General features: G+C 39.2%; 1 protein-coding gene across 7 annotated transcripts in view; it reads left to right on the top strand.

Annotated features, from left to right (window-relative positions):
* GLI3 (GLI family zinc finger 3) overlaps positions 1–13,611 on the top strand; it is a 206,749-nt gene that overhangs the window by 113,293 nt on the left and 79,845 nt on the right. The gene's annotated exons all lie outside the window — the stretch shown is intronic.

Here is a 13,611-nt window from a genome sequence, read left to right as displayed (position 1 = left end):
TAATTACATATATGCAGAAGAAAAATGAAGTTGTTTTAAAACAAGTCCTCCTCTGTGAGCAGAATTAATTGATATTAACAATCCTAACTACATGACCAAGTACACACACAATATTTTACTAACAGTTTTTTTTGGTTCACTCTTCTATTACTGAATTGTAATTTCAGAGCAAATTTGCCTGGAGGTAAGTAATAAATCTGTGTTGCAGTCTTCTTGGGCATTAGAGGAAAAGTGGGTATTTATAGAAAGAGAGAGCACAGAAATTTGTGATTTATTCCTCAGGGTTCCTCAGATGCATCATCATTTACACCACAATCTACCACATAATAAAGTACACTCAAATTCATGCTTAAATTTGCTGCTAAATACTGTTGTAAGCTGAAGGTGGCAGGCTCAGATAGTCATTACAGGATCATCCTAGATTTTGCATTGCAGTCAATATTCTACATGGATGGATGCTTTTGGGAGCTGGGGGAGATAATCCTGCTCATTCTGAAGCTAGTGGAGAATTTGCCCTTCTCTCTGTATTGGGCAGGTGGGTTAGGGAGTTTTAACCTGCATCAGCAGAGGACCATCATCCAAGACCCAAGTACTGCCTACCAGCTTGGAAGAGGCTTCTGGAAGTCTGTACAATGTGGGACCCTTCCTGAATTTGCTGAGCTGAGCCCTCCCTGGAGCCTCAGTCCCATGAACCCAGTCCACAGCACCCCAAGCCCACAGCAGGGCTTTTGGGTGGGTAGACTAGTGTTACCTGCTTTGGGTGACAGTGGGAAATCAGGACTAGCAGTCTACACTGCTCTCAGTGTCAAGACTTCTGTAAGAGCCCCAAAAGATGTTGAAAATGCCTCTTTCATACTTTGTTTGTAGAGGTAGTCCCCTCTGAACCCCAATATCATGCTCCTTCTATGGAAAGGTGCCCTGCTGTGTACTGTGCACCCCTGCTCCCTGATTAGGTGGTGATTCAGCTGGGCCCTGCAGAGGCAAGGAGGTCTTAGCCAGATGTGATGACTGCAGGCAGCTGCTTTTGAAATATACTCTGATATCAGCCCAAGGTTTAAACTCAAAATTGCCTTTATATTGGCCACTTTCCCCCACTGACTTCTGTTGATCCTTTTGCTCATTTGGTTTATGTCACCATTGGAATGATGAGCTGTAGTGGACACTTGGGGCTGTTGTGGTTGATGTAATTAAATATAAAATGGTAATTAAGCAACTTCAAAAAAAGTCATTTAGACTTCAATATTTTGGAGATGTTATGGTTTGTCATGCTTTTGCAGTTTTCAGGAAAATATATTAATGTATGTACATGTAAGGTGGGCACCCAGTGGTTTCCTTGCAAGTTTTACAGACCAGGTGTTAGTAGTACTTAGGATTACCTGGGATCATTTGGAGCCATTACTTGAACTGCTGTCCTAGTACCCATTAAAAAAAAAGAAAGAAAAAAAAATAAAGAAGAAAGAACTGAATTGAGAAGATATTTGAGGATTCTGAGAGAAAATGGCAAGAAACCAGTCAGGAAGCAAAAGTTTACTTACAGCTTCAACAATGACTTCATTGTAGGAGTGGTTTTCTCCTCAGCTTTGTAGTACTCTCAAATTTGTGTATGTAATATAAATTAAAAACAAAATTTAAAAAAAGGCATGACTTTAGTTATCCAAGATCCTTGAAATATGTTCCAGAACCTGCCAAGCCTTAGTGGAATTAGTTTAGATATAATACAAGTGCAGAAAAAATTTGAGGAGGGCCTTGTCTGCATGGTACCTACAGTGTCTGCACATAATTTTGAACACTGGCTAAGTGAAAAGGAAAAAAGAAAGCAAGAATTTTAAAGATGTTTACAGGGCTCTTACGTACTTGCAGCTCTAAAAAGATGTGTGTATTTATATATATTTTTTTAAAAAATATATATGTATATGTGATTCTTATAGTTTAATTGCTGATGGTCAGAACTGTTGCATCCTAAATTTCAGCCTGGAGCTGAGTTTTATAATTTGAGTTATAAACCCTTAAAATAAGGGTTTATGTTTGTGATGGAATTGCTGACAGATGCTTATGTATAGTAGGACTAGCAGGCATTGCTGTAATTATGCTATCGTATCCTATCATTAAAGATTCCAATTGAAAGAGGTTTATAAATTGCTCTTCCTCTTAGATAAACCACCCTACATTAAGGCATCAACGATATGGTGCAGAATTAAATTAAAATCTCATAAAATGAAATATGTTCTGTATTAGCTGTTTGACACTTAATTTGCCTCTGAATGAGTAGAGGAAATCACAAATTAACCTGCCTTTGTTTTTCCAGCCATGGCTTATTACGTGTTAGAACAACTGCAATTACAGCCCAATAATAACCCCAAACCCTTATGAGTATGTACTGAAATGTGTCACTTTGTGTTACCGAAACCTGTTAGGACTGTGTAGTTATCTTGGAATTTCTACAGTACATCTCTGGTTTATACTTCAGGAAGATGTATGCAACTTGAGTTGTTCTTCAGCAGCAATGGATGAATGGCAGAATTGAAGCTGGAGCTTCTGTTTTCCTTGTATTATTGTGTTTTCTCAAATTCAGTTTAAAAAAGTCCAGTACACTGTAATTCAGTTTTGCTGCTTTACACTGAACAAGGAGGTTAAATTGTGTGATAAACACCATATGATTAAAACAAACCAAAAGAAGCATGGCTTTAGTAATGGCATTCCTTGCTTTGTTTTTCTTTGTTGTTTTTGTCCAGCTTTTTCCTAATTTTCCTAATTTCCAAACTGATTTCTAAAGTATGGCATTAAAGGAGGAGCTGGAGCTTATCTCTGTTTTGGTCCTTGACATCTGCTAGATCATCAGTTAGAGTGTAGTGGCTTCACTGGTTGGTGTGCAGTGATTCAAAATCATGCCGCTAATGAGGGTGTTTATTTGAAATTAATACCATGAGTATGCTATTTTTCTTCAAGATCCAAATCACAAATTTATTATTGGCTAACTCTTCCAGTTGCTTGATGTCTTTGTTTGGAATGAGAGTTATTAGCAGTGACCAGAAGAAGAAGAAGGATGTCTATTTTCATGACAGCGCAAGTGTAAATACCTTCATAGTCCCACAAATTTTAAAATCTGTCTTAGCTAGGATGAGAGTTTTTATTTGTTCATAAAAAAACAAGCTCCTAAGGCAGAGGCAAAATTCTCCTCATGGATTGAAATTCAGCAATTTAGGAAGCTATTATTCTTGGCCATTCATTCATTCCCACACTTCAACCAAGTTGCATCAGTAGGTTTTTCCCAGTGTGCTTCATTTCAAGGTTGAGTTGGACAGCCTTTAAAGGTGACGTATCCTGATACCTTCAGGCACTGTTACTGTGGCTGTGGAGGGAACACATTCCTGCAGAGATGGAGCAGGAGACAACAGCCAGCTAGCTGGCAATATCAGGAATGGCTCTGGGGCGGTGGCTTGTGTACATCCTGGAGTGGTAAATGCATGTGTTGCAGGAGGCTAGTGGAAAGCTAAAGTTTCAGGGCTGAATTCATTACAAGATGCATCATGCATGTTTGAAAATATTCATCCCTTTAGTCTCTATCTCTTTCTGCCATCCCTTTTTGCCTTAGCTCTGGACTACACATGAGGAAGAGTGAGCAGGTAAATCTAAGGGAAGGTGCTACCAATATGCTTACAGTCGGGGGAGAATGCCTTTGCCAGAAGGAAGTTGCATGGTACAGCTGGTATATTTTAGCTCCCTAGGATCAACAATATTCAAAGCTCCTTTTTTTTCCTAACTGCTGATTGAGACTGGCAAGTTTGGCACTCTCATGTCCTGAAATGATGCATGTACAGGTAACCGTGCATGCGCCTAACATGAGTGCCTTGAACAGACATTTTGAACTTTCTCAATGCTCTGGTACTAAACCAAAGCATGTGTTTTGCTTGCAGTCAGCTCCAAGTTGATAAAAAGGGAGTCTGATTCTTAGATATGTTATTTCGTATGTAGTTTATACACACATCAATTACACAAGGGTGGAAAGAAAAGCAAAGTCAGGCCCAGACACTTAGCTTTCATCATCGTCTGATTTTGGACCATGCAGCAAAATAGGGGATACCCAAATGTGAGAAGATTAAAGCATATCCTTGGTTATGGGAGAAACTGCTAGTCACAAATTTGATAGGATGTTTATGATTTCCCAGCCTTGTCCCTGACATTATGAGTTTTCTTTTCATTTTCATTTCTAAGCTCTAATTTATTTTTTAAAATCTGAGTGTTTAAACCTCTTAAATCTTTTACCTCCTGCTTTACCTCAGTGTACCTCTAAGCTGTAGACTTGGCAAGGAGTTTGTCAGCTTGTCAGAGCATTCATTGATCCTTTCACAGTGGGAAGGAGAGCCCCACCCAGCATGAAAAACATCACTCATTGAATTGGCTTTAATTACTTTAAGACTTGGAATGGGTTTTATGGTTTAGCCAGGAGCCATCAAAGAAGAAAGACTGGGAAGCTCTTGGGACATGAAAAGATGACTGTAGTTACAGCTTCCCAAAATTATCCGTGAAAGTATTTTCTTTAAACAGGAAGAAATCTTGTATTAGATGTGAAACACCCCAAGAAACCTGTCTCTGGAAGTGAAGTGCAGCATGCAGAATAAGCAGCTGCTCATAGCCTGGAGGATTTTTATAGGAAGTCTCTGAGAAGGAATCAGCATGGTCTGGTGACTCGTTAAGGTTATACAGAATATGTTATGTGCCACAGATATGCATGATTTAGGCTCTGCAAGCAGCGTGTATCCCTCTTTCCTTAGTGATTATTCAGGGAAGTAAAATACCAGGGCCAGATGCCCACATATAAACTTCAGCAGATAGTTTTCTTTCAGTGCCAGACCTTTTACAAAGCTTGGGAATAGGAAGCTTCTGTCTGGGCTACAACTGTTGTATTTCACTCAGTGTATAATTTTACATCATTTAAAAGAGTGAATCAGTGTTTTGTTCATTCTTATGTAGCGGTATTTACCTTAAGATTTGCAGAACGTAAATTCTCCTTCGTTAGCTTTGTAATGCTTGCAGAGTGGCTTCAGAAACAGAATGTTTTTAAAAACTATCTCAAATTGCAAAAAGTTTGGAAAGCAAATTAGTAGTGTCATATTGAATTGCAGAAAAAAAGGTTAAGTGTTTCTCTTAAAGTTTTGATTCTGAGCTATGTTTTAAAAGAAAAGAAAGTAGGTTAAGATGTGGATAAAAATAGTTAAATATTTTTGATGTAGCTGTTTTATGTAAGTTGTTACATTCATTTGTTTAGGTGAACTGCAGTCTGAAGTTACTGCACAGTCATTTCAACTCTTCTATATTTCTCACTGATTTGCTCTCTCTTCTAGGAAAAAGCAGTATTTGGGAAAAATGATCTTATTTAATTTCTGCTGAAAAATAAACTTTAGATCAAATAAGGATTCACTGCTAAAATCCATCCCTCTTTTAAGCCAGCAAATTTACATGAAAGTCAACAGAATTGCCTCTGAGCGCACCAGATTACATTTGGTTCACATCATTCACACATGATTCATCTGTTTCTGTGGTGGATAATACTTTGTGACATAATCATTTTCTCTGGAGTAGCTAATTGTTATGCCAAGAAACTACAGATTTATAAAGGAGAAACAATAGCAGCAGATAAATATTGCGTTAACAGAGGCTCTTTGTTCTTTTTATACAGCCAGTTTGATTTCGGGCTGTCTGGGCAAGTTGCAGCAATTGAAATTAGGGGGAAATTATGGTGAAATTTTTAATGTAGAAGGAAGAGCTTTTAAAATGTAATGGTTTGTTTTGTTGAAAATTCTTGGTAGTAAGTTCCCCCAAATCTTTGGTTCATGTTTTTTTTTTTTTTTAATATTGAGAAAAGCACTCGAGTGGCAGCAGCCCCCAGCCCTAATGAGCGAGACGTGCCACCAGTGGCTGGCGGCTGGCTGACCGCCTCTCTTCAGCACTCTGCAGTAGCAGCAATGTACAGGGCATCCTGCCCTGTGATGCAGGGGGAGGAAAAATTGGGAAAAGCCCTCGGGAGCACTCCCACGATGGTCTAAAGGGGATCGGTTGCCTCCTCTCCACCTGACACACAGAGAGGCACAGGTTTGGCTGGTGGAGCCCAGTCCAGCGAAAGGGATTCTTGAGGAGGTTTTTTTGAATGATGCTGTTGCAGAGGAGCAGTTCCAAGGTTTATGGGCAGTGAGATGTCTATCAGGACTGGCACTTAGCTGATTTACCCCGCCTGGGCAGTTAACAGTCCTTAGATGAATTCCTGGCTGCCAGTGAGAAGTGGTTCCCTAAGGCGGGCTTTCAAACCAGCGTGAATTAAGGGATGATGGAAGCAAAAAGAATGGCCAGCAAAGCTATGCCTCAGGTCACTGTTCTATGTAACATTTTTCTGTAAACTGAGGAATAACTAGACATGATTTCAAGTTGTTTGGGTGCTTGCTGAGAGCAGATGTGTATACAAGTGGGCGAATTTGTGTGTGTGTGTGTGTGTGCATGCATCCTCTTTACATAATAGGGTGAATATCTTTGCTTACATTTGTCATGAACTGAGTAATTTTAAGTCTCTGCAGTTAAAACTAATGCAAGGAACTACTCAGAGCCTGAGAAAGATGGAAGATTACAGGTAAAATGTTAACAAAATATTTTAAAAAAATGTTCAATGGCAAAACCTTTGAGAACATATAGATCATTACCTTAATTTAACATTTAAACAAAAGTATATAGAATAGCTACAATGTTTGAGCTCTGCTGCTTGAAATTTCTATTATCTCATTCTGTTATCAGCTGCAAAGAATGCAAGCTCCAAATATAGTGCACATTCAAAGGCTCTGAGCCTGTGGTTTCTTGGACGAAATTCCTGTGTTCTTTGTGCTGTAGTCAGCAGTATTAGTTGAGTGAGCAGATATTGACTGTGGTATTCACATGCAGTGAACCAGAAGCAAGCCAACTCTATAGAGGCTGCTGTCAAACTTGTTGCAGTAGCCTGTGAGGTACTGGACTGTGACAGACTCCTTTTTTTTCAGCACAATTCTTCCACTCATGTTAAATCTTGCTTCAAAGAGAGCTGAAATGTTACAGTCTTAGTCGGGATTTTTCTTTTTCTTTTCCTCTTTTTTTAAAGTGTACCTGTGAGATTCCTGTGTTGTGAATTGGAAGTTCCCTGAAGTTAGAGTAGGTATAAACTCCAAGAAATGTGAGTCATGAGTAGCGTGTGTTTTAGGAACACAGAGCATCTTCATCACACTCTCACACTATCGTTCCCTGACTTAGACTCCATCCTCCTCCAACAAAGACATCAAGTCCTAGAATCTTTGGAGTATGGATTGAATGTAGTTGGCACTTTTTCTTTCCCAAAGGATGAAAAAACAGAAGTTAAATTAACACCTTGTTTTTGGCACCACTTACTCATCCTACTGTATTTCTTATATGTGTGTGTGTGTGTGTGTGTATAAGTCGATATTTGTTTACATATCTGTAACAAAACATAGGCTGTTGGAGCTATGTTTCTGAGGTGTAGGAGACTAACTAGCTGTTCCTTGCATATTCTGTGTTATGTGATGCTAGATAAAAACCCCAATGATGCTTTAATTTCACTGAAAGTGTTGTGTTTTGTGTTCAATGGGTTTTTCATCACTGCGCCTCAGGCCAGACTGAGCTATCATTGATGACTGATGTTATTGATTGATAGAGGAAACAATCTAAAGAAAAATGTTATTTTGTTTGATTGTTACTTTTAGGATGCATGACCAAGAAATGGCTTGGGACCTTACTTCAGAGTAACATTTACATTGAAGCTGGGCCCTATGAATTTGCCACTGAAGGGCAGGTGGTTAATCCCTTCCAGCACCAAATGTGTAGGTCTGAATTTACAATAGATTACGACTGCATTTATGGTCAGCTTTATAGGTGCATTGGCAATTTTCTGGAGGCTCTGCAGAGGTTAGACACAGAGGCAAACATCCTACAGCCCATGAGTCAGGAGTACAAAGTTCCTGAAGGAATTAACTAACCTATCATCTTCTTGAAAGCATTATTTATGAGGTGTTGCGACCATTGGTGTTAAGGATCAACAGAAAATTAGGGAGTATTTCACATAAGGGAGAATTTCTAAACATATCAGATTTAAGTGGCTATCTCTTTAAAGATACACATCTTTCAGTCCTGTATCTCCTGTTGAAATTCAGCCTAGATTTATCATGCCTTTTCCACTGGCCCATGGAAGAAAAGATTGATAGTCTAGTCCAGTTTATAGAGGCCACCAACGCAAATAGCCCCATTTAACAACACTGTAGACAGATTTGGCAGAGAGATCAGTAGCTGAATGACCGGGGCAATCAGGTGTTCTCTGCTTTACCCTGGAAGATCACTATCAGTGTATATCATAAAGACAGTACCAAGAAAGCTTGTATAGCCTGCCTCTGTCTTCCTTTGCCTTGCTTGTTCCTTGGGCATCAGGCTTCCATCCTGACTCCTTTTCTGGGAGCTGTGTTTCTACTCCTGTGATTAGATTGAATTGCAGAGATGCTGAGGGAGCAAATGGGTAGCTTGTGCAGGTGTGTTCCAAGCTGGCCAGGTTGTTCCCCTTAGGGTTTTTATTTACATACCCAACTACCTACTCTGTTTAGAGAACTAATAATGATTCCAGCATATAATGCATTTACCTTGAAGATTTCAAAATTGAATTTACTACTTTTAAAAAAAAGTATGCAGCCAGACTATTAATTTCCTTTATGCTTGTTCACAGTTACAGCTTTGCCTGGGAAATGCTTTAAACTCCAGGTTTTCACACAAACAGAACAAGAATAGCAGTGCGAGGAATTTCTCTCTTGTTTCTTTTGATGGTAGTTTTCCAGCCATTATATATTTACCATTTGTTGGGACTAACTTGTACTGTGGACTATGTAGCAGCAAAATGTCTTTTAGTGCTTGTAAGATCAAAAAGATGGCCTGACAGAGACAACACTTCTCAGCCTGGCATGAGAACGGAGTGTTTTCCTGACCTTCTCTGGTTGCACTTCAGCCAGCTCCCATACCTGGAACTTTGTTGCTGGCAGAGAAAATACAAGAAGAGGGCTGTTAGCAGAATATCTTTCTTCCCCCCTTTTACCTTAGCAGAATTCACCTTTGACATAAGTGGTGCTTCATATACCTACAAATCCTACTGCTCTCATGATTGTTGGTGCTGATGTGTGACTTGCACACCTGCTGTTTGAAGTGGTGTTTGGAGGACAGGAGAAGCTTGGAAGTCGTGCTTTCATAAGGTCACCCCTTGACTCCAGTCCTGGGTACAGCATAAATATGTACTGTACAGCTGATATTGTCACTCAGGTGCACTTTCAAAATGGCTTTTCTTTCCCACATCATGTATTTGTCTAGGGGAAAGGGGGGGAAGATGCGTATCAGAAAATAATCTGTGTGTTTTATATAGAAATGTGTATATGTAGAATTTCATTCAGGAGTTTCTGTAGATTTGTATAATTTTTTTTTTCTGCTGCATGTAGTTTTAGATGAGAAATTCTAGCTGATACTCTATTCAGTAACAGTCACTAATCCCTGTGAATATCAATTTTGGGCTGTCTGTTGATGATAGTACAGATGTTTGAAGCAAATCCAACCATACCTCAACAGAAATGATTAATGCTGAACCTTCATATCACTGTTTTGTCAGGACTGTAGTTCTGTAAAGTTAGAATTTTAGTCAAATGTTCCCTTCACAACCAAATATGGATAGCGAGTGCAATAGGAGAAATAGTCAGTTCCTGAATTTCTCTTTTGTTATTGCCGACTTTGTTCTGTTTTAAACAGTGAAGTTATTATTTTATTATATAAAAAAATTAAGAAAATATTTTTTTCTTCCCCAAATTGCAGTTTTGTAATATTGTGAACATGTCTTACAGTCAGCGCTGGAAACGAAAGGATTTGTTTTGGTTTGGTTCTGAATTTGGGAAAAGAGTGTTTCTTAGTATCACAAAACCAATGTTGAGGACAGTGTTCACTTGAGGTAATGTGAGAAACTTTCAGGTGCTTTTCCAGAAGAAGAAACACTTACCTTAATGGGAGGAAGGAGTTAAGGGAAGAAGAGAAGCTAAAATTTCCTGGAACAGTAGCGAGCATAGTGTTCTTGAGTTTGAGGTAGGGAGGGTTTAGATAAATCATAAGTGAATGAATGAGATGAGGAGAAAGGCTCCAAAGTACTAAAAGTGATAAAAGCTTCATTCTCTAAAAATAAAAAACCCACGAAATTATGAGAGCAATAACACATTAATTAAAAATACTATTTTTCAAGAGAACAAAGTGTTTGTGAGATTCATATATCAGTTAATTTCAAAATTTAATTTTACTGTCATGGGTCATACTCATCATGAGAAAAACTTCCCATGAATTGCGCACGAGTTTTTTTGAGATTTAGGACAAGCCTCAAGCTCTTCCTTCTGGTCAGATAATCCCCCTGGTGGATGCAGTAATGTGGTCCTCACGCTGTGGGAGTGGATCCTAATTAGCAATGCTGTTTTTTCACACAGAGTATTGCTGCACACAGGCAGGAGCACTCTTTGCATGCGGAGTGCATCCTCTTCTCATCTGTGAATGGTAGAGAGAGAAATGAAGAGAAATCATTTTAACTCTCTTAGCTTTGTATCATTTGGTTGTTTTTCTTCTTCTCCCAGTCATGCGTGCATGTATGTATGTACTTTCTCTGTCCTGCCAAGGTTATCTTTAAAGATCTACAGGCATTTTCTGAGTGTTTTTGAACCAGTTCACTATTTACCGGTATATTGCTTTTATAGAGGTCGTCTTTGATGACTTTTTGTCATATGCACCCACTGAAGTTTCAGTGTACTCAAGCATCAGAAAAGCCACTATTTGAGTGTCTTTGTTTTCTTTGTTGAGCTGTTTATTTTGCTTTCTTCCCACACAGTTCCCTGGCCTCGCTCTGACAACTGCTTTTCTGCATGAATTACATTCCTCGGGGCCGCAAGTCTCCTAATTCTTCCAGTCGATTTGATTCCTGCCTGTGTGATTAGTCCTCTGCTCCAACACAGTTGGTCTTTGCCAAGCAGGCTGCTTGCTAAGTGCCTTTAACATGAAGACCTAACTACATTTTTTAACCTCATTAGTGTGTAGGGCACTGCTTCATTCTGGCTTAATAACATGGCCACTATTGAATCATCACTTGCTCTAAAACAGGTTACAAAAAGGTTACCTAAGTTGTCTGTTTTTCTTTTTGTATGACTGTGCTTTTGCTGGGTAAGTTTCTTTCAGCTCATGTCCATTATTTAGCATGTAAGTTGCTTTTTTGAAAGGAGACCCACAGATGCTACTGAGGTAGATTTATGATGTTAAGAAATTTTATGTTTATATGTTCAAAAAGAAACTCAACACCTATTTGGAAATAGCAAAACTAAATTATAAAACCAGTAAGAAAATGTGGGTTTGGAAGAAAATGGGAAGAAGGCCCGGGGGAAAAATTTCCTACTTGTTTCAGCTTTAGAATTACAAAGACTTCATCCTCACCAGCTTAAACACAGGCTTTTTACTATAATGTTGGATTTACAGCAATGCAGCCACAGTCTGCATGGCTTCACTTTGTCTGTGGTTCAATTTTTAGCTGAATGTATTGCCACTAAAATTTATTTCAGTTGCAGTTGTGTATAAACTTGAAAGGAAAAGGCATTCCCGGGCTTCCAAATGTTGTAAAGGCAGCAGAAAAGTTTCCTAAGAAGATGGTTTCACCGAGGAGCTTGGGGAAAAAAGGAGGCAGTGGGTCACATGCCACTTGCGATGGTGCATTTGCTCAGTTGCATAGCGCAGCCACTCAGAGGGTGAGACTTCATGATTAATGGTGTTTATTCTTGACAGAAGCCTCCTTTATTTATCTGCAATACAGTTTAGTGATTTTATCAGTCACCTGAATGAAAAATATTCAGTCATACCAATATTGCAGTGTAAATTGAGTAGAGTCACTTTTTATTATATCTTTCAGCCTTATCATCTGCACAGTAATTTTCTAGCAGGGGTTTGATATAGAAAGGCTGGATTTAGCTGTACTTGACACAAAGCCTCTTCAATTTCCTCTAAAAGTTCAGGCTACTCTTAGAAATGTGTATAAGTATATATATATGAAAATATATATTAAAAAAATATAACCCTCTTATCCAAGCAATTTCAGTATTTGAAAGAATAAAGATAAAATGCGCAAACCTGGATGTAAGAAATGTTCATATGAAAACATCCAATAGCTCTGAAGGCCCTGGTGATATGCTCTTTAGTGTTTAAGCTTGTGGCTTAGTGCAGTTCTTTTTGCATGGCTACGTAGTCTGACTTTCTTCTAATCAATCATCATCCAACTCCAATCAGCATACAGGCAGAGCCTATCGTTCATCCTGGCTGTGATTTCAGAGTTGAGGACTATAATGGCCACATACAGCACATTAGTCACTGCGATAACAGCTAGTGGCACTCCTGATGAAGGGGGAGGATGGGGAAGAAGGGGAATAAAATTCTTCTCATTCTCACAGCGCATTAGTGAAATAGGAGCAAATGTTAAACAAATATTTATTCAATTAGCTGACTTAACAGCATTAAGTGTGAGAAAGCTTCTGACACTCCTTTGACCCACTTTTTCTGAGAGAAGAGAGGAGCTGCAAGGGAGGCAAGAAAGGGGTACATTAATGCAGCCCAGATTTATATATGTCTACATATTGATATGGTGGTGTCTCTGGTTAAAGACTGGAAGGGATGTCAGGCTCTGCCTGTAGCCTAGAGGAAGCTAAAATTTGAATAGCAAATGGGACCACCTCTAGAGCATCAGAAGAGAATTGCAGAGCAGAGAAGTTTGCTATAGGAATGCAGTTGGTTATTTCACTGCCCACTCTGTTGTTACTAACAACAGATAATGAGTTGGCTGTAGAGCTTTTAGATTTTCCTGCTGCACTTTGTAGTACAGCATAGTTTGAAGGAGAAATAGTGTGTGGAGGTCCATGGCAATCTTATTCAAATAACACTTTCTTGTCCTGTGCATCTGTTTTATGTGCATGATGATGATTTCTGCATCAAATGCAGCATTGCTACATTATACTCCATCTTTTAATGTACAATTCAATACATTACATTTACAAGTCTGTAAACTTGGAACCAGCTGAAGATAGGAGAGGAAAAATACCTCCTGTGAAGGTATAAGATCTTACTTTATTTATGGTTTAGTGCAAGCTCAGCAAAGGAAGACAGTGCCTGGATAAGGCTTTAGCAGAAGCAAGAGATGGAAATCACATGTTAGCATTACTTTTATTTACTGTTTACATTACTGCAGTGTCTAACAGTTCTGTGCAGGATGGGAGCTCTGCTGAGTGTTGTGCAAATATAAGGAGCTCTGCCAGGAAGAGCTCGAAGTCTTTGGCAAATGAACTCTGGTGAGTCAGCTCTGATGGCCTCAGGGTTTACCAGCCCCAGCTGTTTCTTCACCCTGGGGATTATCCCTTCTCCCTCATCAGGGTTGTGTGCCTTTGCCCCATTTACAGTCTCACAGCTTTGCTCTGGCTTCCTGAAACTGGGCAGTGAAGTGGCCAGAGGCAGAAATGTTCTGCCTGGGAGGGGCACCAAGCTGGGTACTCGGAGGCT

Source organism: Camarhynchus parvulus, chromosome 2 (genome assembly GCF_901933205.1).
Source record: "Camarhynchus parvulus chromosome 2, STF_HiC, whole genome shotgun sequence".
Taxonomy (NCBI): Eukaryota; Metazoa; Chordata; class Aves; order Passeriformes; family Thraupidae; genus Camarhynchus; species Camarhynchus parvulus.
Note: the sequence above shows the minus strand (reverse complement) of the source record. Positions and strands in the feature narration are given on the sequence as shown.